This window comes from Littorina saxatilis, linkage group LG9, assembly GCF_037325665.1.
Source record: "Littorina saxatilis isolate snail1 linkage group LG9, US_GU_Lsax_2.0, whole genome shotgun sequence".
NCBI classification, from domain to species: Eukaryota; Metazoa; Mollusca; class Gastropoda; order Littorinimorpha; family Littorinidae; genus Littorina; species Littorina saxatilis.
The window spans coordinates 51,752,702-51,779,236 of NC_090253.1; the positions used below are offsets into that span (position 1 = coordinate 51,752,702).

General features: G+C 44.4%; 1 protein-coding gene and 1 long non-coding RNA gene across 2 annotated transcripts in view; one reads left to right on the forward strand and one right to left on the reverse strand.

Moving 5' to 3' along the window:
* Window positions 1-921: 921 nt before the first annotated feature.
* Window positions 922-12,164, reverse strand: LOC138976390 (uncharacterized). Its single transcript, XR_011458977.1, has 4 exons — window positions 12,107-12,164; window positions 6,962-7,003; window positions 4,922-5,117; window positions 922-1,936 (listed from the first exon to the last, which is right to left on the reverse strand). It is a non-coding gene; the product is annotated as an uncharacterized lncRNA (long non-coding RNA).
* Window positions 12,165-22,404: 10,240 nt separating this feature from the next.
* The window catches only part of LOC138976398 (uncharacterized), a 44,154-nt gene continuing 40,023 nt past the window's right edge, over window positions 22,405-26,535 (forward strand). Inside the window, exon 1 of the mRNA XM_070349251.1 lies at window positions 22,405-22,574. The gene's annotated coding sequence lies outside the window, so the exon portion shown is untranslated. The remainder of the gene's footprint in view (window positions 22,575-26,535) is intronic.

Here is a 26,535-nt window from a genome sequence, read left to right on the forward strand (position 1 = left end):
TTGTTCAATCCTGAGCAGTGAGAATGGTTATTTCCCTTTGACCAACGGGGGTGTTTTTCCTATCGGAGGAATTTCTTGTTAGCTTTGGTTCCTCAATGTTTTTTTGATGTTTGTTTGTTTTCAGGAGAGAGAGAGAGAGAGAGAGAGAGAGAGAGAGAGAGAGAGAGAGAGAGAGAGAGAGAGAGAGAGAGAGAGAGAGAGAGAGAGAGAGAGAGAGAGAGAGAGAGAGAGAGAGAGCATGAATAACCATTGAATGCCATTTTCAGGTGTCATTTTTTCTTACTTGTTAATGTTTTGATTTCAAGGGAAATTGTGTTTTGATTTCAAGGGAAATTGTTTTTGATGGTTACAAAATATAATGATTACACTTACAGGCGAATGACACAACGTGTCCTATTCCCTGCCACACACAGTCTTCAGTTCTTTGTCACTCATAGTGTTGAATTTACTGTCACAAACACACTCACAGCCACAGTCACACACCCTCACTTGGCGAAAACAGACTTTCTTTCTTTATTTGGTGTTTAACGTCGTTTTCAACCACAAAGGTTATATCGCGACGGGGAAAGGGGGGGAGATGGGATAGAGCCACTTGTCAATTGTTTCTTGTTCACAAAAGCACTAATAAAAAATTTGCTCCAGGGGCTTGCAACGTAGTACAATATATTACCTTACTGGGAGAATGCAAGTTTCCAGTACAAAGGACTTAACATTTCTTACATACTGCTTGACTAAAATCTTTACAAAAATTGACTATATTCTATACAAAAAACACTTAACAAGGGTAAAAGGAGAAACAGAATCCGTTAGTTGCCTCTTACCACATGCTGGGGAGCATCGGGTAAATTCTTTCTCGTCCCAACCAATATGGGACTCCCCCTAACCCGCGGGGGGAGCGAAAACAAACACAATTCTCAAGAATCAAGTAAGCAACATATATTTTGCAAACCATAATCTGTACTGAGGTTCAATGGGAACCACATTTTTAGAGCAAAAGTTTAAAACAACACAAGAAGACTTAAAAACGTTTTCCTACTGGACAGAGCAAATACACGTTACAATGCTGCGGGTCCATACAAAAGTCATGATCAATGGGAGTTATCCACAACCCAGAAAATCTCATACAAAGGACAGCTGTCATGACATCTGTCAGTGCAGACGTCCACATATTTACACCAAAAAGAAACAAGGTAAACCAGAAAAAAATCATGAAACATAATCAAGTGATAATCCGAATCAATTTTCACATCAAAATTTGTGTCATACCAAATTTTTAGAGCAAAAGTTTAAAACAACACAAGAGATTTGAAAAGGTTTTCCAACTGCATGGGTGGGAGCAAAAAATCTGTGCTTTACGAACAAAAAAAGTGTATGACCGGGGGGCTTGTAACCACTTTGCTTGTCGACAAAAATATTTCTTTTAACTTCCCTCAAAGTATTAAACAATGGCGACTGCACGTGAGAGGGAACAATAAAGAGACCAAAAAGCAATGTACTCACGTTAAAATGACGAACACGGAACAAATAACAGGGACGTTTCGACCTAAGGGTCTTCTTCAGGCACAAAAACACAAAAGTACACACACAAAAAAGAAGAAGAAAGACGATAGAACAAATAAAGAGGAGAACAACTGACAAAACAACTGCACTGCACAAACCAAAGTGCAGTTTTCCCTCAAAGTGACAGGAAACTGCGGGAAATGGAATTAATATTACAGTAGGAAGTAACAGTTAAATTTAGTACATGTGCTTCAGGTGTTCTTTTCATTTGCCACTTTATCTTTAATTTGGGTCCAGGATCTCCCTTCCAGTGTTTGGCTGCCTGCAATGCCCAACAAAATTTGTTTCTTTCCTGGAAGCTTTCCTCCCAAAATGGAAGCTTGAAAAAGCTTCCTCACGGCCTTCTCTTCTTCTCTCGAGAACTTGCTGTAGTTCCCTGAAACAGAAATTGACAGCTGTTCCTCAAAATGCCTTTGTTGTACATGCTAAAGACTACAAAAAATGAGCACCCAAAAAATCACACCTTCCATGGAGACAATAACGTACAAAATACAAAATAAAAAACATTACTGACAAAAATACATAATTCCCAGGCCTTCAAAGTGAGAGGAAAAGAAAAAAAACAGAATGATACAGCTAACAGAGCTAACCATATCTAAAACATAGCTAAACGACTCCCAACATGAAAAAATGGTTATTTTGAGTCCCCGGCCCCCTTCAGTGAATCTGGATCACGTTTTGTAAAACCGCAACAAACATTATTGAGTTTTTGGAGCGCTGTGGCAACTTTAAGACTTTTAATTTGACCCCTACCTTGTTTTAATGACTGCCAGATTACCTAACGACTTCTGAATCACACACACATTGAAAGCATTGACAAGGTTTTTGATGATGATTAAATGTTATAATTAGCTCATTAATATAAATTTGGAAGCAAGAAAAGCTCGCTGTCCACTATTTCTTGCTGGAGGGCATAGAAAGGTAAAAAAAACAAAAAACACCACGTTGGTTGGATTTAAAAATTATTTTGTGGGGTGTGTATTAATACAAGGAAATGGAACGAATATGATAAAATAAAATAATCAACAAGAACAACCCAAAAATCAATGAGACCATGAATTGCATCAAAGACAGGTTAGAATTTGTGTAGTGTGACTCCTCTTTTATGGTGCATTACACTGAAGAGCACTGAAGAGCAACCGCCCTGATATACGTTATTTGCGTTTTTGACCAAAATATGACATTTTACACACATCTCGACAGTCATTGTTCATTGTTCATGACTGTCTCGATCTGTGTAAAATGTCATATTTTGGTCAAAAACGCAAATAACATTTATGTATCGATCGCATTCCTTTCAGGTACTGACTTTGTTGTTTTAACGATTGAACGAGCACACACACACATGCAATCAAACACATAAGCTTCATATTTGGGCGTTTCAGGTCAACCTGAAACGCCAAAATATGAAGTTTTGTAGGCCTCTGACGTCACATGGCTCAAAGAAGGGAAATCCAATGTCCAATCGATACATAAACCTTTGTGGTGGACTGGGCATTAAGCAAACATACAAACAAAAAGACTGAAGAGCGCAAGTCTGCTGTATGTACACTGAGCACAAAAAGTTAAGTTCTGTGACATTTGGAGAGCCTGCAGCTACCCAGCAAAAACACCATAAAAACCATTGATTTTTTGCTGTTTTTCAGTTTTGTGGTCGCTCTGTTTTACACACTAGATCAGCCTGACAGCGCGACAGATTTGAACGAAATTTGTATGAACCATTAGGTAAGACACCAAATAAACTTTCGAATGTAAACAATGTAAAATATTCAGTTTAAGTCACTGTTTCAACGGTTGAAAGTGAATCAAGCCATCAAAAAACACAATTTTTGAGAGTAGATGTGGTCACGGACCAGTGACATCATACCCATATATTGCTCAGATTCCAGAAACACATTTTTGAGCAGAAGAAAGACTGATTTTCAAATACACGTATATTTCTGACCAAATAACTGCTGTTATCTGGGGTATACCATTGAAAAAAATATCCTTTACTTTTTTGTGCTCACGGCAATGAAAGTCACAAAGTTAAAAAGTGTGTGGAGTTGTACCTGCAATGTGTGGCCTCTCCGATGAGAGACCACATATCCCTTTTAAGGCACAGTAAGCCTCCCGCAAACCATCAAAGACACACAGTACAAACACCCTTTTGTTTGAACACTCAGGCCAAACAAAAAATAGGTGTGGTTACGGTAACATAGCCAACAAAATAGGGTAGGAAGGTAGGCAATCACTTTTTTTTTTTTAATTTTTTTTTCTAATGTGTACAAATTAAACCTACTTGACAGAGAAATAAGTGTGCGACTCGAGCGCTTTCGCTTTCATTGCGTTTTCTGCACTCAGGTTTTTTTTTGTGTGTTTTGTTTTTTTGACAAATGTAAAAAAAAGTTATTGGGTCGGCACCTAAAAATAGGGTAGGTCGGGTTACCGTAACCACACCTATTTTTTTTTTAGGCCTCACCGCTTGAGAATATCTGAGGTGCCTTACGTAAAGAGCCAGCAATTTTCAATGAATATATTTGTGCATGGTTTATCTAACGCCATAGCCATCGTGGACCCCGGGGTGTGATCAACTTTCCTTTTTTTTCACAATCTAGTCGTCAGTTTGTGATTTCAATGCGACTCGCCTTATCTGCATTAGAACATTATTGTGTAACTCTGAATCTAAAATGCAACAACGACTGCGAGTCACACAAACTTAACGGTGGAGTTTGGCTTCAAAGAAGCAAGTTCAATGCAAAAAAATGTGTCTGCTTCGGGAAACACTTCTTTGCGTGACATGCTTCCGGACTCCCTTTTTGTCCATTTTTCAAAACTTCGAGTTGTACTGATCTTTTTTTGATGAAAAACAAATCTTTTAGGATTAATGAATGCTTGTGTTACAAGTCGTCAATTTATTATTTAGATTTTAGTACTAGCGCCAAAAAGCGTCTGATTTTGGTACTAGACAATCCTGCAGGCCATGCAAAAATAAAATCTTAAAAAAATGCTAGCTCTTTACGGAGGGTACTTAGGATGTTCACAAGCGGTGAGTGTTTAAATGAAAGGGTGTTTGTACTGTGCGTAAAAAACCTGGCAATGTCTGTTCAGAAACTGATAGTTTACGTAAACCAGAGTGTGCTGACGCTTTCTGTTGTCCATTTGTCTATTATCCCTACCAAAATTACCTGTCAACATGACAGGCCACCTTCAATTTAAGGACACTTCTGGCAAGTCATTGCAGGTACCCCTGTACTATCTTTTGCAATCAGTATATAAGAAAACTAGCTATTGTAGTCTAAAAATCAGTACTGGCACAATGGTGCACAAGTGCTTTCCATGACCACTTGTGATCTGGTTTAGCTCCTTGCAGGACACATACCAATTAATTCCGTCTCTGCCATGGTTTCGGATGATCAAGAGGGCCTGCGAGCGTTGGGGCTCCGGAAGAGCCTGGGCCGCAGCAACATCTGCCTCCTCGCTGTGGCTTTTTATGAGGTGCCGGTTGAGGTGTTGAGCAAAGTACTTTTCGCAGAAGATACAAAAGTATCGCTTGCCCTCTGTCTGGATTTTGACTCCTGAAACCCATGATTAACAGCTATTGTGTTTTCAGCGTAGCAATAGGGCCCGATATTTAGACGAGACAAGTATAATGCCGACGAGTCGAAGACGAGTCGCATTATACTTGTTCGAGTCTAAATATCGGACCCTATTGCTACGCTGAAAACACAATAGCGTTTATATAGCTATTCTGACATTAAATTCTGTGTTAGAATCATGTTTTTGTCAGCGACAAGTACCAGAATGGTCCATGTCGTTGATTGTAGACGACGGTTCCCTTTCCGCATGAAGCCACGGAAATAACCGAACATTGAAAAACCCACGGACATGTATTACGGAGAAAACTCGAGATAACCGGATGCTTAGCATTACGTCAATATGTTACGAATCATATGACGTCATGACGTATCATGCTTGCCTACGTAGATTGTATGTTCGAAAGTCTGACTTCTGTTGGGAATTCGCGTGGTGAAGACAGCGGTAAATCTGTAGATGATAAGAGAACAAGGATTGTCTCAGAAGAAACGACGAAATGTTTCAGACCGGTAACTTCATTTCAACATTGCACTATACAATGGACGTTCTATGTGACAGGAGAGTTTGCTGATTTTGTGTTAAACATTGGAGAGATCGTCTGCTAGAATCCGAGATAGGTCGCTTCAGATTGCAGCTTCTGGAAATTTGCAAGGTTTGTTGCCTGTTAAAGAACTGGATTTTACACGTAATGTAGGGCCTATGTCATGTACAGTAAGCAACAACAAAAACACACACAAAGCAAATGGCATCGTCTGTCGACTAGTCACAGAGTAACAGAAACAAACCTGGCGAGGTATGCGTGTACTTTATACACGTGGAAGAAACCGGAACCACGCGTCTTTGTTATTGCCGATATCGTTTGGATATCGGCAAAAATGGCCAACTTTTGTATCGTTATGCTTTGATGATCGGAAAAGGGATGTGTGAGACCATCCAATCACAGCCCCCGAATTCCCCCACGTGTCCATCAGAATAGCTATATACTTGAATAATGAAGTTGGAAACTACATCACAAAAGAAAGGAAAAAGAGGGGTTAGTTTAAAGGTCCTTATAATAATAACAAAATATATATATATATATACAAGTGCCGACCTTCAACAGGGTCAGGACAGCATCCCCCCAACTATTAGAGAACAATTCCAAAATTCTTTCACAGTAACAAAAACTATGTTCCTTGTTTATAAAAAAATAATGACACACCCTTTATTCGCAGTTATAGCAACAACAAAGAAAACTGCCTGAAATGGAAGAGGGGGAAGACCAAATTGAATCAAATCTTATTTTACAAGGTTTGTGGCATAAGCATTACAGAAATTCTTTCTTTTTCATACTACTCTAATCATATATACACACGGACATACAAATAGAACAGAGAGAGAAAGATAATGGTTTATATTACTAAGGCCACAGACCCATATACAAACCAATGGGGGTGAGAGAGGGAGAGAGAGAAAGAGAGAGAGAGAGAGAGATTGAGAGAGAGAGAGAGAAAGACAGAGAGAAAGAGACGGACAGTGAGAGAGAGAGAGAGAAAGATAGATGGGTTCTTTTTCCCAACTATTGGGGTTTTTTGGGGGTACTCCTTTTTTTATGTCAGGTCGATTTGGGGGGTACCCTTGCTTGAGCATCGTCATGTGACCACTGTGAAAGAAATTTTTGATCAGGAAAAAAGTACCACAGAGTCAAGTGGGGTGCCTTTACTGGCCTAATAGGATTGAATGAAATGAAATGGGGATGAATGCCTTAAACATATTGCAGTAGAAGTTTAGGCAACTCTCATTCATCCCATAAACATTCTCAGTCACTGAAGACATGCGTGCATACCTTTGCTTGTATTTTCCTCCGGTGATGTCGGGCTTTTGGTACCTGCATACAGAATGAAAGTAAATTAAAACTTGTGCATGCTTAGTTTGAAATTGAACAGATCATGAACCAGGTACCAAAAATATATACCGGCACGGTTGGCCTAGTGGTAAGGTGTCCGCCCCGTGATTGGGAGGTCGTGGGTTCGAACCCCGGCCGGGTCATACCTAAGACTTTAAAATTGGCAATCTAGTGGCTGCTCCGCCTGGCGTCTGGCATTATGGGGTTAGTGCTAGGACTGGTTGGTCCGGTGTCAGAATAATGAGACTGAGTGAGACATGAAGCCTGTGCTGCGATTTCTGTCTTGTGTGTGGCGCACGTTATATGTCAAAGCAGCACCACCCTGATATGGCCCTTCGTGGTCGGCAAACAAACAAACAAACCAAAAAGATATAAACACCAAAACGCTTTTGTATGACGGCTTACTAGTGCCAGAACCTAAGGTTACCATTTTCACGTGAAAATTAGTAAATAACAGTGTTAATTACTTATTTTCAATTTTGCCTCGTTTTTGGTCACAGTAGTCGGACTTTAAGAGTCCGCACTGAGAGGCTACAACGTCCGTCAAACATCACTCTCACAATATTTCTGAAATATCTTTTAATAGAAGGCCTTATCGAGCAAGTTATCCGACGGGAAGATGCATGTCAGTTTTCTGCAATAGCGCTTTCCTTAACGTTGTTTTGGGTAACTTTAAAAAGAATAATCGACCCCAAAAACTTTTGAATCGAAGCTGCTTTTAGCAGACGGACTTTTGATCAGCTGTGCTCACACACTTTCACATATATCTTTCAATATAATTCCTTATTCGACAAGTTGTCAGGCAGACAGCTGTGCCTCATATTCATTTCCACTACAACACTCATACATCTGCTTTATAGTGTATTACTATTAGTGAAAGACAATTGATCCGAAAATGTTCGAATCGAGAGAGGAAAAATGGCGTGTGGCCGGACGTGTGCTAAAGGTCCGACCACTAGCAGACTGATCTGTTCGGTCTGGGCTAACACACTTTCACAAATGTCTTTCGATAGAATTCGTTATTCAACAAGTTGTCGGACACACAGTTGTATGTCACTGTTATCTACACTGTAACACATGCGTTCAGCTCTTATTGTTAATTTGCATCGGATTAATAGTCTACCAGCCAGCCTTCTATGTCATGTATGAAACCTGGAAATGTCTGTTCCTGTACACTTTTATGACGGAAATGTAATCTATAGGGTACGGAGAGTCAAATTAGCTTGGTTGCCTAAAGTTGCACTTTGGGAAATTCTCAGAATCCAAGATGGCCGCCCAACGGTCATCTTGAAGATGGTCAATATGTAACTTTTGATCCAGATGGGCTAAAGAGTCGTGTAATACCTCAATATAGGATTTTTTGATGTCGGCGAGTTCATTTCTGAGGTTGGTTTGTCAATCCTGTCAACAGAATCCAAGATGGCCGCCAAGATGGCCGTCAAAATATATAAAAGCACATTTCTCGCCATATCTGGGTTTCTAAAGCAGCTAGATTCATGATCTTAGTGCTGACCATGTTTCCAAAGGCTGGGAAGCCGTTCTGATATCACCCAGATGCAAGATGGCTGCCAAGATGGCAGGTAAACGTCATTCACGCTCAAATCAATGTCACACAAAAATAAGGAAAACGCCATATTGTTTGTCTTTTGTCTGAAAGAACATGTTAGCATCCAGTTAAAGAGGCAACTTTCAGAAAAGCCGATGGGTCTCGATGGTGGGGATGGACAGAAGGAGAGCAAGCACAAAGAGGAAGGTGAAAGAAGGCGAGCGATGGACGCAGCAGACCGGACGAAGATTGCAGAGGAACTGCAGAAGTACTCGCACCCTCTCATTGTTGAGTCCACTGACCTGTACAACATCGTCAACGGGCAGATCGCGCCAGAAAAAGTAGGCCTAAATGTCCAAGATGCACTCAAGATCGGCAGCACTCAAAGTGAACAGTTCGCCGCTTCGCTTCACAGCACATTCCATGGCCCGATCGAGAGGAAAGTGAAGACATGCAGGAGATGAAAAAGGTAGTGGTTGTGAAAGACAAGGCCATCTTTGACATTGAAACATTATTCGTACGGCTTCAGATCATTAGGCAACAACGTGGTGTGAAGGCGACAGACATCTTCAAGTACGAACTCAGTCCCGTACCTCCATCTCTCATCGACGAGTTCGGGAGTTTGAGGAAAGGAGACAAGGCTGTGCTCGTCAAGTGTCTTGGTGTGCCGGTCAACAACGCACCCGCACCAGACGTGGTGCTGGTCGACTCCTGTACCATGTTGTGTGGCCAGTTGCGGGGACAGCAGGAGATTTTGTCGCGAGTTTCGGCGCTCGACTGAGCCGCTATCCTCCAGCAGCACAGAAACTGGTGTTGTTTGACAGGTACCATGAGAATCAGCCAACTGCGAAGGACCACGAGAGGATGAGGAGGGCAGGGAAAAGATCAAAGGACTTCCGTCTGACACCCACAACCCCCCTCCCACACAGAGAAGCTATCATGAAGAATGCCAACAACAAACGCCTCCTCAGCAACATCCTCTGTGGACATCCTCTGCAGAACAACGTGGAGCTTGTCAGCAGTTTCGATTGTCTTGTCACCCATGAGGAGGCGGATATCACGCTGTGCAGCTACATGCTGAAGGCTGCAGCAGGCGGGGCGGAGACGATCAGGGTGCTGTGTGACGACACTGATGTGTTCATCCTTCTCGTGTACTTGGCATGGAGGAAGAGGATACAGAAGAGCATCCAGATGGAGAAGTGGGACGGCACGGTGCTTGACATTCGCGCAACAGTGGACAAATTGGGGGACAAGTGTGGTCAGCTACTCGGCATGCACGCCTTATCGGGCTGCGACACCGTGTCGTACCCCTGTTACAAGGGCAAGAAGTCGGCGCTCAAGGTGCTTGGAAACAGCGACATCCTAGGCCTGCAAGATGTCCTTGGGGAGCCAGACGTCAGTCATGACCAACTTAAGGCCACTGCCGACTCATTCTTCCTCGCGCTGTACAGTCAGAAGAAGGCCAAGTCCCGCAATGGTGCAAGATCCAAACTGTATCTGGGCAGGAAGAAACCACCACCTTTGAAGAGGCTACCACCAACAGATTGCAACCTGAGGCTGCATGCTCTCCGAGCACATCTGCAGATGATGTTGTGGAAAGCAGCAGACCATAAAGATCCACCAGCCGAGGCTCATGATATCCGCTGCTTCGGATGGGATATCGATGAATCTGGTGCTGTGACACAATCGCTGTCTAATGCGCCGATAGCACCGCAGCAGCTCTTAGATGTCGTGAGCTGTAGTTGCAGCGCCGAGGGGAAAGCGTGCAGCGAGAAGAAGTGCAGTTGCCACAGTGGGAGACTTACGTGCACTGAATACTGTTATTGCGAGGGAGGAGATGGCTGCTGCAGCCCTTACACGAAGCATGAGCCTGTGGTGGAGGAGGAGGACGAGGAGGAGGAAGAAGAGGAGGAAGAGGAGGAGGAGGAGAAGGAAGAGGAAGAGGAGGAGTTTGTTGAAGACGACCAGTAAGACGAGAAAGAAGCTGACATTGAAGAAGGAGATATGGTTTCAAAGTTTGAATCGTTTGTTTGCTGTAACGCAAGAGCAGTAGAGTTCTATTTCGGTCGTGGCGTGCCAGCTAAGCTGCTTTTGGACATGGACTTTCCCACATGGACTTGATTGAGGTCCTGAAAGTTGCCTCTTTAACTGGATGCTAACATGTTCTTTCAGACAAAAGACAAACAATATGGCGTTTTCCTTATTTTTGTGTGACATTGATTTGAGCGTGAATGACGTTTACCTGCCATCTTGGCAGCCATCTTGCATCTGGGTGATATCAGAACGGCTTCCCAGCCTTTGGAAACATGATCAGCACTAAGATCATGAATCTAGCTGCTTTAGAAACCCAGATATGGCGAGAAATGTGTTTTTATATATTTTGACGGCCATCTTGGCGGCCATCTTGGCGGCCATCTTGGATTCTGTTGACAGGATTGACAAACCAACCTCAGAAATGAACTCGCTGACATCAAAAAAACCTATATTGAGGTATTACACGACTCTTTAGCCCATCTGGATCAAAAGTTATATATTGAATTTAATGTCCGTTGGGCGGCCATCTTGGATTCTGAGAATTTCCCAAAGTGTAACTTTAGGCAACCAAACTAATTTGACTCTACATACCCTATAGATTACATTTCCGTCATAAAAGTTTACAGGAACAGACATTTCCAGGTACTCTTTTTGGCAAGTAGACTATAAAGAACTATGGGCCAGAAAAGTATTGAATCGAAGGATTTTCGCTCTGGCCGGTGTAACAGTCGCGCATGTGCATTGAACCTCCACAGTCACAAGGCACATGAAAATTAGTAATTAACGCATGAAATTTTTGTTTTGGCGCTAGTAAGCCATCAGGAGGCGAGCCAAAACTGAAAATTAGACATTAACACTTAAAATAGTCATTAACATGTGAAAATGAGTAATTAACACGTTTAATTGAATTTTTGCGTGAAAATTAGTCACTTTCACGGGTTAATTACGAATATATTGTTTTGGCGCTAGTAAGACGTCATACTTTTGGTTAAAAGCCTGTAGTTGCATTGGCTAGTAAAATTGTTCCCTTACCTGGTAAAATATCAGAAGCCCTAATACAGTACGACATTACAAGTGCATCGTGCATTCTAATCAAATTCGCAATTGGCCCAGAGAGTCACCGGAAAGGCAAATGCTTGCAACGAAATTCACGATTGGCAAAGCAAGTCACGTGGACAACCTCAATCAGTCATAACAGACTGGTTCGCAACCATTGGTACTCGGCTACTTGTGCTATGTTCATTGTTGATTGTCGAGCGATGATTGAACATTTTGCATGCCTGTCATTTTGTGTTTGAACGTAGCGTAGAGTTTAGCGTAGCAATTACAGCAAAATCGTAGCATTCTACGCCAGAATTGTAGCAGTTGGCAGCTCTGTGGGTAGTACATGTTTCTCCACATCAAATCTGCCTGAAGGGTTTTTGAGATCCAATTTGCCAAAGAAAACGGCTCCTTACATAGTACACCATTATCTTTAATGTGAAAGTAACAATAAACTGACTTACACTCAGATGTCTCAGACGCTGGGTCGGGGGAAGAGGTAACACTTGCTCCTTCGGGGTGTTAAGCACGTGTCTGGGCTCCTGTGAGGATACAGACATTAAATTCAATAAATTCTGCTCTTCAAAGAGAACCAGATTTGTGGTTTGGACATGCAGGCATGATAGTTGGCCTGGCCTGGTTATATTTCTGCCGGGTCTGTTATCATTTGCTAACAGTCAGCATTTTATAAATAACTTATACTAAATACATTACATTTCAGACGCTCCTTTAATTTCAGACACTCATTTGAGATGCATGAAATGAAAACCCTGTTATACAAATAATTACAAACTAATTGCAAAGTGCTTTCAAACCATCTGTGCATTGCCTGTGCTTTATGTGTAGCAACACAGTTCTTATTTGACGAGAACGAGTACGTTACACTCAGCCAAAGACAAGGCGTAGAACACAGTCAAGATATGGGATCAATAAAGCCCCTCTGACATAGAAATGGAAAAACTTGCTAAAAGAAGATATTTGCTTTGATGCAGTTGTTTTCTGATGGGAGCCGCCGTACATGTTTCTTGATCATGTACACGTCTGCACTCTTGGGGCCCAACAGCTCAGATGGCAGGTCTTACCCAATCAGCAGCATTGCGTCTCTTGGCCATGCTTGATAAGCTTGCCTCTATATTTTTGGCATGAGTTATTTCCAAAAAAAAGTAAGTCCCTGCAGGCAATATAATCAGCTGTGCAGACAATGCCCTGTACCAGAGACTGTTGAGTACATGCCTGGTTGTCTGTGTGTGTTTTAGCTATCAGGGTAAGCATCGAGTATGTGGGGGAGCAGTAGTAATTCTCTTGAAAAAGGATACTCTCTTTCCGCCCAATTTTTCTTTCCTTCTTCCGCAGCAAAACTTGAAAACAAAAGTGCAAATGTTTCAGAATCTCTCATCAAAGAAAAAATTATTTTGGATTGAGGAAACAGACCAGTACACTGTACCTCATCATCTGCTTAGAATACTGATGCTCTCATGAGACGTAAGATGGTAAACATGTCTCTGTGCCACTACAACACACGAAGTGAAACAAGAAACAGATGGAGAAATATGTGGCCATGATGGCAACCACTAACAATTCAGTTTTTGTTTCCCAATCCATTAACAACCCAAACTTTGGTTCTGCCTCCCATTACCTTGCAGAATTCCCTCCTAGATTGCAAGGTAGCTGCTTGTTTTGTGGGGCATAGGACCTACCTGTCACGTTGGTAGAGTCTTCGGTGCAATCATCCAAAAAGTCGAAGTTGTGGACATCTTCAACTGTATCATCAGAATCATCATCTGAAAACAGAAATAAAAGTCAGATATCTAAATTTAAAGCACAATCTCCCCTCAAGGAGGTAGGTCTGTTAAGTTAAAAAACGTCACATGACTTTTGACATAATTATGGTCAAGTGCCGCTAATCAAGTTACTTTTAGAAACAGGATTTTCCGGTTAAACCTTAAACAGTTTTTAAAAACCAGATTTTTGGCGAGTACCGGAAAGGTGTTAGCCCTGCAATGAGTTGTGGCAGATTTGATTGAGACCGGGGGCTGCCAGGGGATTGTGCAGGATGTTTCTTATTTACTCGTGATGTTGTTTGTCTGACCTCGCGTTGTGTTTTGTTTTGAGTGTAAGAATGTTTCCCGTTTCCCTCTTTTATCCCCGATGCTGTAGTATCTATACTGTTCAAAAAAAGAAACGCATAGTTGCTACTTGCCAAATTTGTTTTATTTTTCGAAAAAATTAACAGAAAATCCAATATTTAGATTATTTGTTTGAAATTTGGTATGGACACAGTTGAATGCACACACAGTTCATTTGCATCTTCAAATCAATCAGTCAATCAATACGATTGGGTGCCGAGGCTGTCAAGTCAGTAGGGGGTGTGACTGCCTTGAGCAGCAACAACTGCCCGGCACCTTCTGGGCATGGACTGGATCAGATGCCGGATATCTTGCTGTGGGATGGTGTCCCACTCCTCCTGAAGTGCCTGCAATAGATCGCGGTGATTTGCCGGCGCTTCTTCTCGCCTGCGCACACGTCTGTCCAGTTCATCCCAGAGGTGTTCTATCGGGTTCATGGATGGCCAGGGAAGCACCTGGACATGGTGGTCGGTGAGGAACTGGGTGGTGAGTCGTGCTGTGTGCGGGCGAGCGTTGTCCTGCTGGAATATGGCATCCTGGTCAGCCAGAAGAGGAAGGGCGTGTGGGCGCAGAATTTCCTCCACGTATCGCTGGGCAGTTATGCGCCCTTGGACGTGCACCAGGGTGCTCCTTCCAGAGGTATTGATCGCCCCCCACACCATGACGCCTCCACCACCATGAACGGGTGCCTCATCCACACAGTTGGGCGCGTAACGTTCGTTTACTCTCCGGTAGACCCTCCTCCGACCATCATGTCGCTGGAGCAGGAAGTAGGACTCGTCGCTGAACCACACGTGTCTCCAGTGATTCCGGACGGTCCAGCGAAGGTGCTGGTTGCCCCACTGCACTCGGTTCTGGCGATGGCGGCGGGTGAGGACAGCTCCTCTGTGAGGTCTGCGAGCTCTCAAACCAGCTTCATGCAGGCGGTTCCGCACGGTCTGGTCCGATAATCGGTGTGGCCCGGGGAGAGCCTGGACAGAAGATGAGGCCGACAGGAAACGATTCCGGAGGTGGCGGAGCCGTATGAAGCGGTCGTGAGCAGCAGTTGTCGCCCTTGGTCTTCCCGCTCGTGGCAAGTCAGCAACGGAGCCAGTGGCTTGAAACCTGACCCACAGTCTACTGATGGTGCTCTGGGACACGTGGAAGTGCCTGGCGATTGCACTTTGACTTTGGCCTGCTTGTAAACGACCCAATGCAATGTGGCGGTCTTCTCTGCTCAATCGGGCCATCTTTCGTCGCTGAATTGTCGTCTGATTTCTTTGTGGCGAACAATCCGCTTTTATGGGTTTTGGAAGACATGGTGAGAGCTCAATATTCCCCGAGTTTCACCAGATTACACTGAAGCATGACGAGTGGTCATGCCAAATGAGCAATTTTGACATTGTAGCCACTGATAACGCATGCGTCACGTGCAGAGCTCACTTGTGGCAATGGACGAAAGGTCGACGACCAGATAAACATTTTCTGCAGTTTGGTGGATATCCTTGTAGCCATATAACTAAATTAACCAAATATTACAAGCTATGCGTTTCTTTTTTTGAACAGTATAGTATTCAGCTCTCATACGGCCAACGGCCTCTCTCTTGCGAACGAATGTAGCCCACACCGTGGTTGTACAGTTTAAAACATCATTTTATTTTTATCAGTGCATTGAATCAAAACATAGTCGCTCTCGCACGCAGGCTCTTCCTCTCTCTTCTCTCATCACTTCTCAATTATTTCTGTCTGTCTCAGTACTGTCGCTGACTGTCGTCTAAACAAGGGGGGGGGGGGGGGTTGGTTATCAGGTTCCCGATTTGCATAGGAACTTATTCGTAAGTTATAACAGAACTCCCGATTGACAAGGAGCTATTCAGTGCATGAGATACTATCAGATTCCCGATTGACAGAGAATTTATACAAACGTTATAACAGAACTCCCGATTGACAAGGAGCTATTCAGTGCATGAGATACTATCAGATTCCCGATTGGCAAGGAATTTATACAAACGTTATAACAGAACTCCCGATTGACAAGGAGCTACTTAGCGTGTAGTGCAGGGTTCCTAGTTCACAAAGAATGATTAACAACAGATCTAAGCAATAAATCCTTACGGTTAGAAATGAAGGCCGGCTTCCGATTAACGAAGAAGTCGGCTAAGGTTTACTTTTCCCGGTTAACAAGGAATTTGGTTATAATTAAAAGACTCCCGATTAACAAAGAGTGCCGCACCCTCGAAATCCAAAACATTATATAGACCTCGAAAACTTGGGACTATTTCGCATAATGATGCGCTACTGTGACCTACGACCCTGAATCACTAACTTCCGGAAAATAATCCGGTTCTTTCTTGATTTATACTACTCTATTTTCCGCTAACCATCGTTAAACAACTAAGTCCGTAAGTGACATTTATCCTAAAGAAACTCGTCATTTTATCAAACTACTCCCGTACATCGATACTAACAAATTAGCGACTGGTCGTCTGCGATAAAGTCACGTCTGCTTGACGCGTCTGTCCTAAGCCGTTCTAAAAGCTAGCATCGTACGTCGTAAATTACGTCACATCAACAATGGCGTCAAGTGCATGCGCACCAATGAAGTCACTCAAACATGCGCACGCGTACCGAACATTATTACGTGGGCTGTAAGGCTATTCCCTCACAATCCCCACCACTCAAATTCAATGTCATTTTGTTAACAACAATTAATTGAATAAAATTGCAAGAGATCGTCTCGAACACATACTACAATATTCTTCGCTAATGCCCTCAAAATGTCCTCGGGCAAACTTATCCTTACTCGTGCAATCATCATTGTCTCTTCGTTTAAACTGACTTCGTTTACAATCTAACATGACCAGCGCTAAAGCTAAATGCGTTATTGTCCGTGCTGGCCGGTTAAAAGTATCGAAACTCATAAACGTTATAGCTTCTTAGACCGCCGAATACATGGCGACGTCTATGACCCACAGAAGGTTAGAGGTGAGACATGATGGTGGCATTGATGACCCACAGAAGGTTAGAGGTGAGTGATGAAGGCGGCATTGCTGACCCACAGAAGGTTAGAGGTGAGTGATGATGGCGGCATTGCTGACCCACAGAAGGTTAGAGGTGAGTGATGAAGGCGGCGTTGCTGACCCACAGAAGGTTAGAGGTGAGTGATGATGGCGGCATTGCTGACCCACAGAAGGTTAGAGGTGAGTGATGAAGGCGGCGTTGCTGACCCACAGAAGGTTAGAGGTGAGTGATGATGGCGGCGTTGCTGACCCACAGAAGGTTAGAGGTGAGTGATGAAGGCTGCATTGCTGACCCACAGAAGGTTAGAGGTGAGTGATGAAGGCTGCATTGCTGACCCACAGAAGGTTAGAGGTGAGTGATGAAGGCTGCATTGCTGACCCACAGAAGGTTAGAGGTGAGTGATGAAGGCTGCATTGCTGACCCACAGAAGGTTACGGACTTGCTGTGACACCGGTTTTGCAGGGGAGGGTGTCGCATTACCCATCCACCGGGAGCCAATGACGTTATGCGACTAATGTTCTTTGTAGTTAGACAGCGGGATGGTTAGCAGGCATCTTCTTCTTCTTTGAACCAGTTGGCCGGTTAGCGGGTTAGCAGGTTAGCAGGTTATCGTGAAATCCACCCCCTTACCCCTTTCTGGACTGAAAACCCCGTCATGAAACGTCTAATTGATGAGAAATTTCCGGCTCGCTCTAAGAGCCTCCATTGTCTGCCCCACCCACTGGCTCATGCCAACAAGCCGAGTTTCCCATCTATTGCTCTGGGCATGGGTAGTGGGCAGCTGGACGGGGAAACTTGCGGTGGGTAGTTCGTAGCTGGGGAGCTGTGGTTGGGGGGGAGGGAGGCTGTAGTACCCGAAATCGGTGAGCATGTCCTCTACCTCCCTCTCTTTCTTCCTCTCCTCCGCTGTCTTCATCCCCGCTACCCTCCTCCTCTCTTCCTTCGCCTCTTCCTTCTTTCTCTCAAAAGGGGAAATTGGGGGGTGGGAGTGCAGGCGGCCTTCTTGGCCCTCCTCCTCTTTCTCTTTTTCTACACCTGTTGCGACTAGGAGACTAGGGTGAGTGGTGAACACATGGCCTCTGAGGCTTTTCCCAGTTTTAAAAATCTCCCCGCACTTCGGGCAGACACGCATCTGGCAGAATAAAAGTAAAAATTTAATTATTAAGAGGCAAATGAATCTTCTGACAGGACTGGGGCAGAAAATCAGTACTATGGGGTCAGGCTAACAGGGGCGGGGGGGGGGGGGGGGCCTACTACAGCAACAATAGTCTATTTCCCTCCTCCCCTAATCCCTAGGCCTTCTCTACCCCTCTGTACTGTTTAAGGTCATCCTTATGGCAGTTATGCACCCACACAGAGGGACACCCCTCTTTATATCGTAAGAGCACGGAACTGTAACCCTTCACCGCCATAACCTGGTAGGGATCCGTCCACCCGGTGCCTAACTTCTGATTGGCCTTGGGGGGGTACCACCTCCACACCAGGGACCCTACTTCATAGCTCCTTTGTTTACAGTTCCTATCGTAGGACTTCTTCTGCCTACTGGCGCTACTCCTCACGTTCTCTCGAACGAACTCAAACGCCCGCCCCAACCCTTCCCGTAACCATTCTACATATTGGCTAGGGCAATCCCTCTTCGTTTCCCCCGGGGCCGGACCCACGACCATCCCGATAGGCAGAGTGACCTCACGCCCAAAGATTAACAGGTTAGGGGAACACTTAGTGGACTGTTGCTGGGAAGCTCTATAGGCCATAAGGACGAAAGGTATGTGGTCGTCCCAGTCACTCCGTTGCTCGTTAACCAAGATGGCTAACAGCTGCTGTAACGTCTGGTTAAACCTTTCTACGAGTCCGTCGCTTTGCGGTCTGTAAGGCGTAGTCCTTGTCTTGTTAATGTCCAGTAAGTCACACATGCATCCAAACAGCACACTCTCAAATTCCCTCCCTTGGTCTGTATGGATGGAATTAGGAATGCCAAACCGGCTTATGAACTCTGTGACCAGCTTATCGGCCACTGTCTGGGCCGTATGATTCTCTAGGGGGTAGGCCTCCACCCACTTGGTAAAGTAGTCTGTCACTACCATGATATACTCGTTACCGTGATTGCTCATCGGCAAAGGGCCTACAATATCAATGGCTATTTTGTCCATAGGGGATCCCACGTTTACGTGTTGTAATGGTTCTTTCCCCCTCCCAGGACCAGGTTTCTTTCTCGCGCAAGGGATGCATTCCGCACACCATCTCGCCACGTCACCATTCATACCTGGCCAATAGGCCACTTGTTTGACTCGAGATAACGTTTTGTCACGTCCAAAGTGACTCGACGATCTAACGTCATGTGTCATTTTCATAATGCGGTAACGCACTGCTGAAGGTGCTACTAGCACAGTACCTACGGCCGCAATCCGTCGGTAAAGTATTCCCTCTATCACCCTCAAGGTATCCCACAAGTTCAACAATGACTTGACCGCCTGACTATAATGAGATGCTTCGTTCCCGCGTGGCCTTTCACCTCCGCTATTGATCAACTCGATGACCACCCGCGTCACCGGGTCCTCTGTTTGCCACTGTCTAATTTCCTCCGTTGTCCAACTATCGGACCAATCGCTTCGTAGCCCCTCTTAACATTCCAAATGATCTGACTCACTTCTCTCGGCTGCCCCGTCCGCCGCAGCGGAGTAGGCGCCCTCCCCGGACTCAATCTCTCTCACGAACGTGACCACTGCGTATAGCTCACGATACGTGACACAGTACCTACGCCTGCTGGGACATAGAGTTTTGCACGCATAGGCAATCACCTTCTCTTCCCCATCCTGTACCTGGCTAAGCACTGCTCCCACTGACCATCCCGATGCGTCGGTGTCTAACACAAACGTTCCCTCTCTACGAGGATAAGCCAACACTGGGGCCATGATCAACGCTTCCTTAAGCTGCTCGAATGCCCTCTGGCAGTCATCACCCCATACAAAGATAGCTCGCTTTTTGGTCAAACTCGTGAGAGGCACAGCCTTGTCGACAAAGTCTCTAATGAACTTCCTGTAATACGAGGCTAGCCCCAAGAAACTTCTAACCTCTGTCACCGTGGTGGGAGTAGGCCAATCTCTGACTGCCTCTATCTTTGCTTCATCACACTTTATCCCTTCCTCAGAGATCACGTGCCCGAGAAAGGACACTTCCTTTTGATACAACTGACATTTAGCAGCCTTCAACCTCAAGTTTGCCCCCTGGAACCTCTGAAATACCCTCCTTAGATTTTCCAGGTGATCTTCCTCGCTCTTTCCCATAACCACTATGTCATCCACGTATACCAAAACCCTGTCAAAACCTACTCCTTGGAGCGTTAACTCCATGAGTCTCTGAAAGGTCGAACAGCTGTTGCACAAGCCAAAAGGTAACACCTTGAATTGGTAATGACCCACATGCGTACTGAAAGCTGTCTTTTCCTTGTCGCTATCCTTCATTTCAACTTGGAAATAGCCCTGCGCCATGTCTAAGGTAGAAAACCACTTGCTACCCGCCAAGAGATCGAGCGACTCGTCTATTCTAGGCAGAGGGTAAGCGTCCTTCTTTGTCAACGCATTGAGCTTTCTGAAATCAACACAGAAACGTACGCTACCGTCTTTCTTCTTCACTAGAACCACGGGGGCAGCCCAAGGGCTTTCACTTGGCTCTATCACATCCGCTTCACGCATTTTCCTCACCTCTTCCTCAATCACCTCTCTCTGCGCTATGGGGGGTCTACGAGGGGGGATTTTGACTGGTCTGTTTCCTTCCACATTGATTTCGTGCTTGGTCCTTCCGGACCGTCCTAACTGCCCTGTGGTCTCGTACAAGACTTCTCGAAACTCGCTCACTAAACCCAGTAACTTCTCTTTGGTTGGGGCGCTCACTCCCCCGTCTACCTTTCCCATCGTGTCTGTCAATGGCGCTGATAGCCCCACGCCATCTTTCTCTCCCCGACTATCGTGACCCTTTTTTTCAATTCTCCTGTTTTCCACCTGCTCTACTGCTTGAATAGAGGCTACCATCATTCCCCCTTCTAGACGTATCTCATGTTCAGAAAAGTTCGAAATCGGAACGTAAATTCCCTCGCTCCCGACAGATACCATTGCCCTAGGCACCTCCATACCCGGGTGCTTGCTAGCCTGACGTAGGGGTTCTATGAGTCCCTCCCGGTTTTCTTTCCAATCTCCCGTTACCATAGCCCTGACCAACCTTTCACTATTGGGGGGTATGTTCACTGATTCCGTGACCTTAATCCTAGCGCAAGTCTGACTCGCCTCACTGATCATCTGCACCGCCCGGCCGTGAATATGCAAAACACCCTTACTAAAATCAAGAGAGCTAGCATTCTTTTTCAGAAAATCCATCCCCAGTATGCCCTGAGCCCCTTTGATCTCTCCCACTACCATCTGGGTTCTGAACTTTTGCCCCTCGATGCTCATGGAGAACCGGCCTTTGCCCTGAACTCCCAAAGGATCGCCGTTTGCCATGCTCAAACGATTGCTAACTGGGTTAAGCTTGGGTTTCCTATCTCCCATTGCTTCGAAAACTTCCGCCGAGAGAATAGTCATGCCTGCCCCTGTATCGACCAACATCTCTATCCTTTGCATGCCTACTTCGACCGGTACTAGCCAACAGGCACCTGCAGCTATGTTTATTATCACGGGTGGTTCTTCCTTACTACCTTGATTGGCCTTTGCGTCTTCACGGTGGGCTGTGTTCTTGGCCTCGAACGCAACCCCATCTAGTTTAACGGCGCTGACTGAGCGCTCCCCCTTGGCTGTACCCATCCCCCTTGTCTTTCCTTCTTTCTAGGACACTGACGAGCGAAATGTCGGGGATCACCGCAATTAAAACAGCCACCCGCCTCAGGCTTCCCTGTCCTGCCTCTCGACAACTCCTCTATCTTCCTTTCTAGCCTGTCCACTTTTCTACTCATGTCTTCTTTGCTTGCGTTTCCCTCTTTCTTTCCATCCCCTTCACCTACGTATCGCATCGCTGACCCGGCGTCCTCGGGCTTTCTCAACGTCTTTTCGGGAAACCCGTTATTCTTGAAAGCTACGTATTCCCCGGCTAGCGACACTGCTTCGTCTAGGGTACTGGGGTGTCCGAACTGCACCCTCTCTCTGAGAGCCTCTTCTGACAACCCACCAATAAACTGTTCTATCAGTATGAGTTCCCTTGCCCCAGTTTCCATGTCCCTATAAGCCCTGGTAGCCAAGCGACAGAGTGCAAACCCGTACTCCTCAACCGTTTCCTGCTTTCTACGTCTTCTGTTGCGAAACTCGCATCTGTACGACATCACTCTCTCTTTAGGACTGAACCTCTTTGCTAGTGCGCTGGTCAACGCAACGAAATCTCTCTTTTCTTCCTGTTGCAAATACCCCAACACCTGCTGAGCAGCCCCTCTAAGACTCAACGACAATTGAATCCCCTTTTCTTCTTCTGTCTACTCATTCCAAGTCGACACCCCATCGAAATGTTCTAGGTAGTCGTTCAAATCAAGTGAGGTACCATCGTACTTATCGGCCTGAATCGATTTCCTGCTGGTATGTTGGTAGGGTTTTTCCCTCTCTATGAATAGACCTGGGCGACGTGTTCCCTCATCTACCCTATGATTGGCTGACCCTTGACCCCGATCTGCATAAGCTTTCACGTGACCGTTCTCGGCCTGTTCGCGCTCAACTTCGTACCCTGAGTCAAAAGACATGTGCGTTTCGCCTTTCTGTTCGTTCTCTGGATATTGTGATGGATACCTATATCTTCGTGGTGTTTCCAACCATCTAGTCTGCCCATCCCAAAGGTAACTGTTTTCCATTTCCATTTCTTTTTCTTCTCTCCTTGCTATCGAACCCTTAGCCGTAAGAAATCTAGGTGAGAGAGCGCTCACGACTTGCCCTAGTCTTGACAAAATACCCATCTTTCTTTTGTTCCAAACAATTCAATCTTTGCGAAACCTTCGCCGAACTTCCACTAACGTGAACTATACCAACTTCATAAATGGGAATGTAACAGAACTTATTTCATAATAAGCCAACACATTTCAAATCCTGTCTGAACCTACGTCATACAAAATAGCAACAATCCCACTTCAAATCATAGTCTTTCTTGATTTATACTACTCTATTTTCCGCTAACCATCGTTAAACAACTAAGTCCGTAAGTGACATTTATCCTTAAGAAACTCGTCATTTTATCAAACTACTCCCGTACATCGATACTAACAAATTAGCGACTGGTCGTCTGCGATAAAGTCACGTCTGTCCTAAGCTGTTCTAAAAGCTAGCATCGTACGTCGTAAATTACGTCACATCAACAATTGCGTCAAGTACATGCGTACCAATGAAGTCACTCAAACACGCGCACGCGTACCGAACATTATTACGTGGGCTGTAAGGCTATTCCCTCACAGAGTCACAAAGACCCTTGACAAAAAGAGGGACATAGGAAAACATAAAATAACATGGAAGAAAGCTTAACCCACACACTTGCAAAAGCATTCAATAAAATTAATTGCCATTTTCAAATCCCTTGAACGGCTATTTGGCACGCGTAAACCACTCATCAGTTATCGTAGTTAATTCAACCCCCCAGCCATCGCGACTCTGTGTGACCCACTTTATTCATACAGCCATCTGCAATTATTGTGTACCTCTGAATCTAAAATACAACAAAAGACTTGGAGTGACACAAACTGACTGAGCGGCGGCAGTTGACTTTAAAGAAACTTGCGATGTGCATAAAATGCGTCTGCTTTGGCAATGGTAAGATGAAGCTCATGAGATGTGATTTTATCCGTGTCGCTGCAGTACCTATTTAAGCACAACACTAATTCTACTCAGACACAGCAACAAACAGTAACTGTTTCAATTGTTTGGAAATCTCAGTCGACATTTTTTCCAGAAAGGGAAAATTACATTGTTTTTTGGTAGCATACTTCTCTGCCATCAAGTCAAAAGATAAATTTCTTTTCAGGTGAGTCAACCCATTTTGAGGATGCCCTTTCACACAGTGAGATTATATTAGTGCTGTGCATTTAACTTAAACTTTCTGTAACTGACATTTTGAGGTGAGACCAGCTGCCTTCCCTAGTTCATAGACAATGCATATCACTTGAGAGAGAATGTTGCTTGCGTGTCTTTGTAAAGGGATGTGCATACAAGTGTTCCCTTCTTTTCTTTAGCCATACAATAGGTAAAGAGATCAATAACTGAATAAGGCACATGGGTCCAAATTGGGGAAAACAGTAGCACCTTACAGTCCTGAAAGTACTATATATGGTAGATATCCAATTATTCAAGCAAAACAAAACACACACAGAAACTAGTTTCTTTGAAAAAAATAGACAAGAAATATTGTGTGCTATTGCCATACTGAAATTCCCACTTAAATCGCAGGGTAGCTGCCTGCTTAGCTGTGCATATATAGGACCTACCTGTCACGTTAAGAGGGACTTTGTTGTCACCATCAGAAACGTCAGAGCATTCAAATTGAGCATCGAGTTCAGAATCAGCATCTGGAAACAGAATCAAGTTAGAAATATTGATTTAAAGTACAATCCCCCCTCAAAAAATAGTCGTTGCGCACTACCTCAGATACAGTTGGGTTTTTTTCCATGTGGGTCAAGCTAATTCCCCGACATGCATACCGGTACATGCACATAATCAACAGCCAGGCTGATATGGTAAGTTGCATTGTTTTCAGAAGTTACTTCTTTTTAGATTTACTAGTTACCCCAAATAAACCATTTTGCAGAGAGCATCCAGGCTCTACTTTTAGAATGTGATCAAGTTGAGTTATCATTCTTTCAAACAAGCATCTGTCAATGTCTGTGATAGTGAGGTAAACACTTGTTTCCACAACCATCACTAGCATAATACGCAACATACTCTTCATTTTGAAATGGTGTGACATTATGCGGCTTTTGCTCTCAGGACATCTGAAATAACCCCATTTTTAACTTTTCATGAACATAACCCCCCCCTCCCCCCCCTGTGATGCCAACTTTTGCAAAAGGGGGAAGGGGGGGGAGGGGGGAGATGGGGTCAACCAAATTAGGGTCATGATAGCAGATTATTAAACCCTTGAAATTTGAAAACTCTAGCTTCAAAGACGCCTGATATAATGTTTTATGAATTAAAATTAACCCCAGTGTCCTCAAAACTTGACGAGGGCCAATCAATCTTAGGTCAAGGTGGGATATAATCAAACCCTACAAGTGTGGACAGTTTTAAAAGTATAACTTTAAAACCATCTGAGATAAGGCCAAAAAAAAATTAGGTCTGTTTACGGTAACATAGGCCAAAAAAATTGGGTCGGTAGGTCGGGATTATTTTTTTTTTCTCTCCAAAAAACCATATTTTTACGTTATTTTGCAAAAAAAACCATTTTTTTTTTTTTTCCCAAATGCCAAAAAAAAGTCTAGGGTCGCGCGAAAAAAATAGGGTCGGTCGGGTTACCGTAAACACACTATTTTTTTTTTTTGTGCCTAACCTCAACGTGTAATTTCTATAACCCCGCTGTGGCCCCAATATTTGACGAGATTTAACTCATTGTCTTTCAGGTAGGGATATATCCGTACCCACTCATATGGCTCTATTCACGACTTTCCGACCTTGACATTGTAGTGGGGGTCAAGTGGGCGTCGGCATCATTGTCCAATCAGAAATAGTGATGCGCTTCCGCTTCCTGTCCCGCCCAGTCTGCGCAAAAGAAATGGCGCAAAACTGTTTGCGCGGAAAAAGGTGATGAAAAAAAGAACACAACCTGGTTTGATAACCAAATGATTGCGACCTTGCATTCTTGCATCATTTAATGTGGACCAACGACACATCTGATAAACAAATAGCCAGTTTGTTACCAACATGAGAAACTAGCACTGGGCGAAAAGTCACGTTTTGGCACTATAACGTGGCATATAACATGAAACATGAAGTTAATCAACTGAATTTTGTGGCATTATACCTGTGCGATTCACATCAAGTTAGAAAAACTGCCGTAACGCAATAAAATCCCTGAGATTTTAGCGGGCTGCAAAACACAGTAAAACATCGAGTTTGGGTGTCTGCGTTTTGGACGTTTTCGCTACATTAACGCACGGCGATTCACGTCGTGTTAAACGCGTTTCAGCAGTGCGCAAAACACCACGAAACCTATGGAGTTTCGATAAGTTTTTCTGGTTTCTAAAACTTGATGTTAGAGTGTTGTTTTGATGGATTATTCTGCGTTTTCATCAGCCTGGTGCCGAACCTGCAGAATCAGACGATTATCGGCTCCCTCTCTCTCTCTCTAGTTTCTCTCTCAGCACGGTCACACACACACACACACACATACACACACTGCACATACATCATACACACACACACACCGTCACACACATTCACACTGTCACTGCACACGGCACACACACATGCACACACATGCACACACACACACACACACACACACACTGTGACTGACACTGACTGACCGTCACACACACACACACACACACACACACACGGGCACACACTGACTGACCGTCACACACACACACACGGGCACACAGTGACACACACACACACCCCTTGAACTGACACACACACACGCACACACAACTGAACACACACATACACACACTGATCATCAGTTTATAAATGTGAAAAAAAGTGCAGTGCACAAACATTTTTGGGGGTATCTCTTATTTTCTCTATAATTATGAGCCTTGTCACAGTACAGTGTACACGAGAGACTGCATTGCCCGTGCGTTGAGCAGAGAAAGTAGG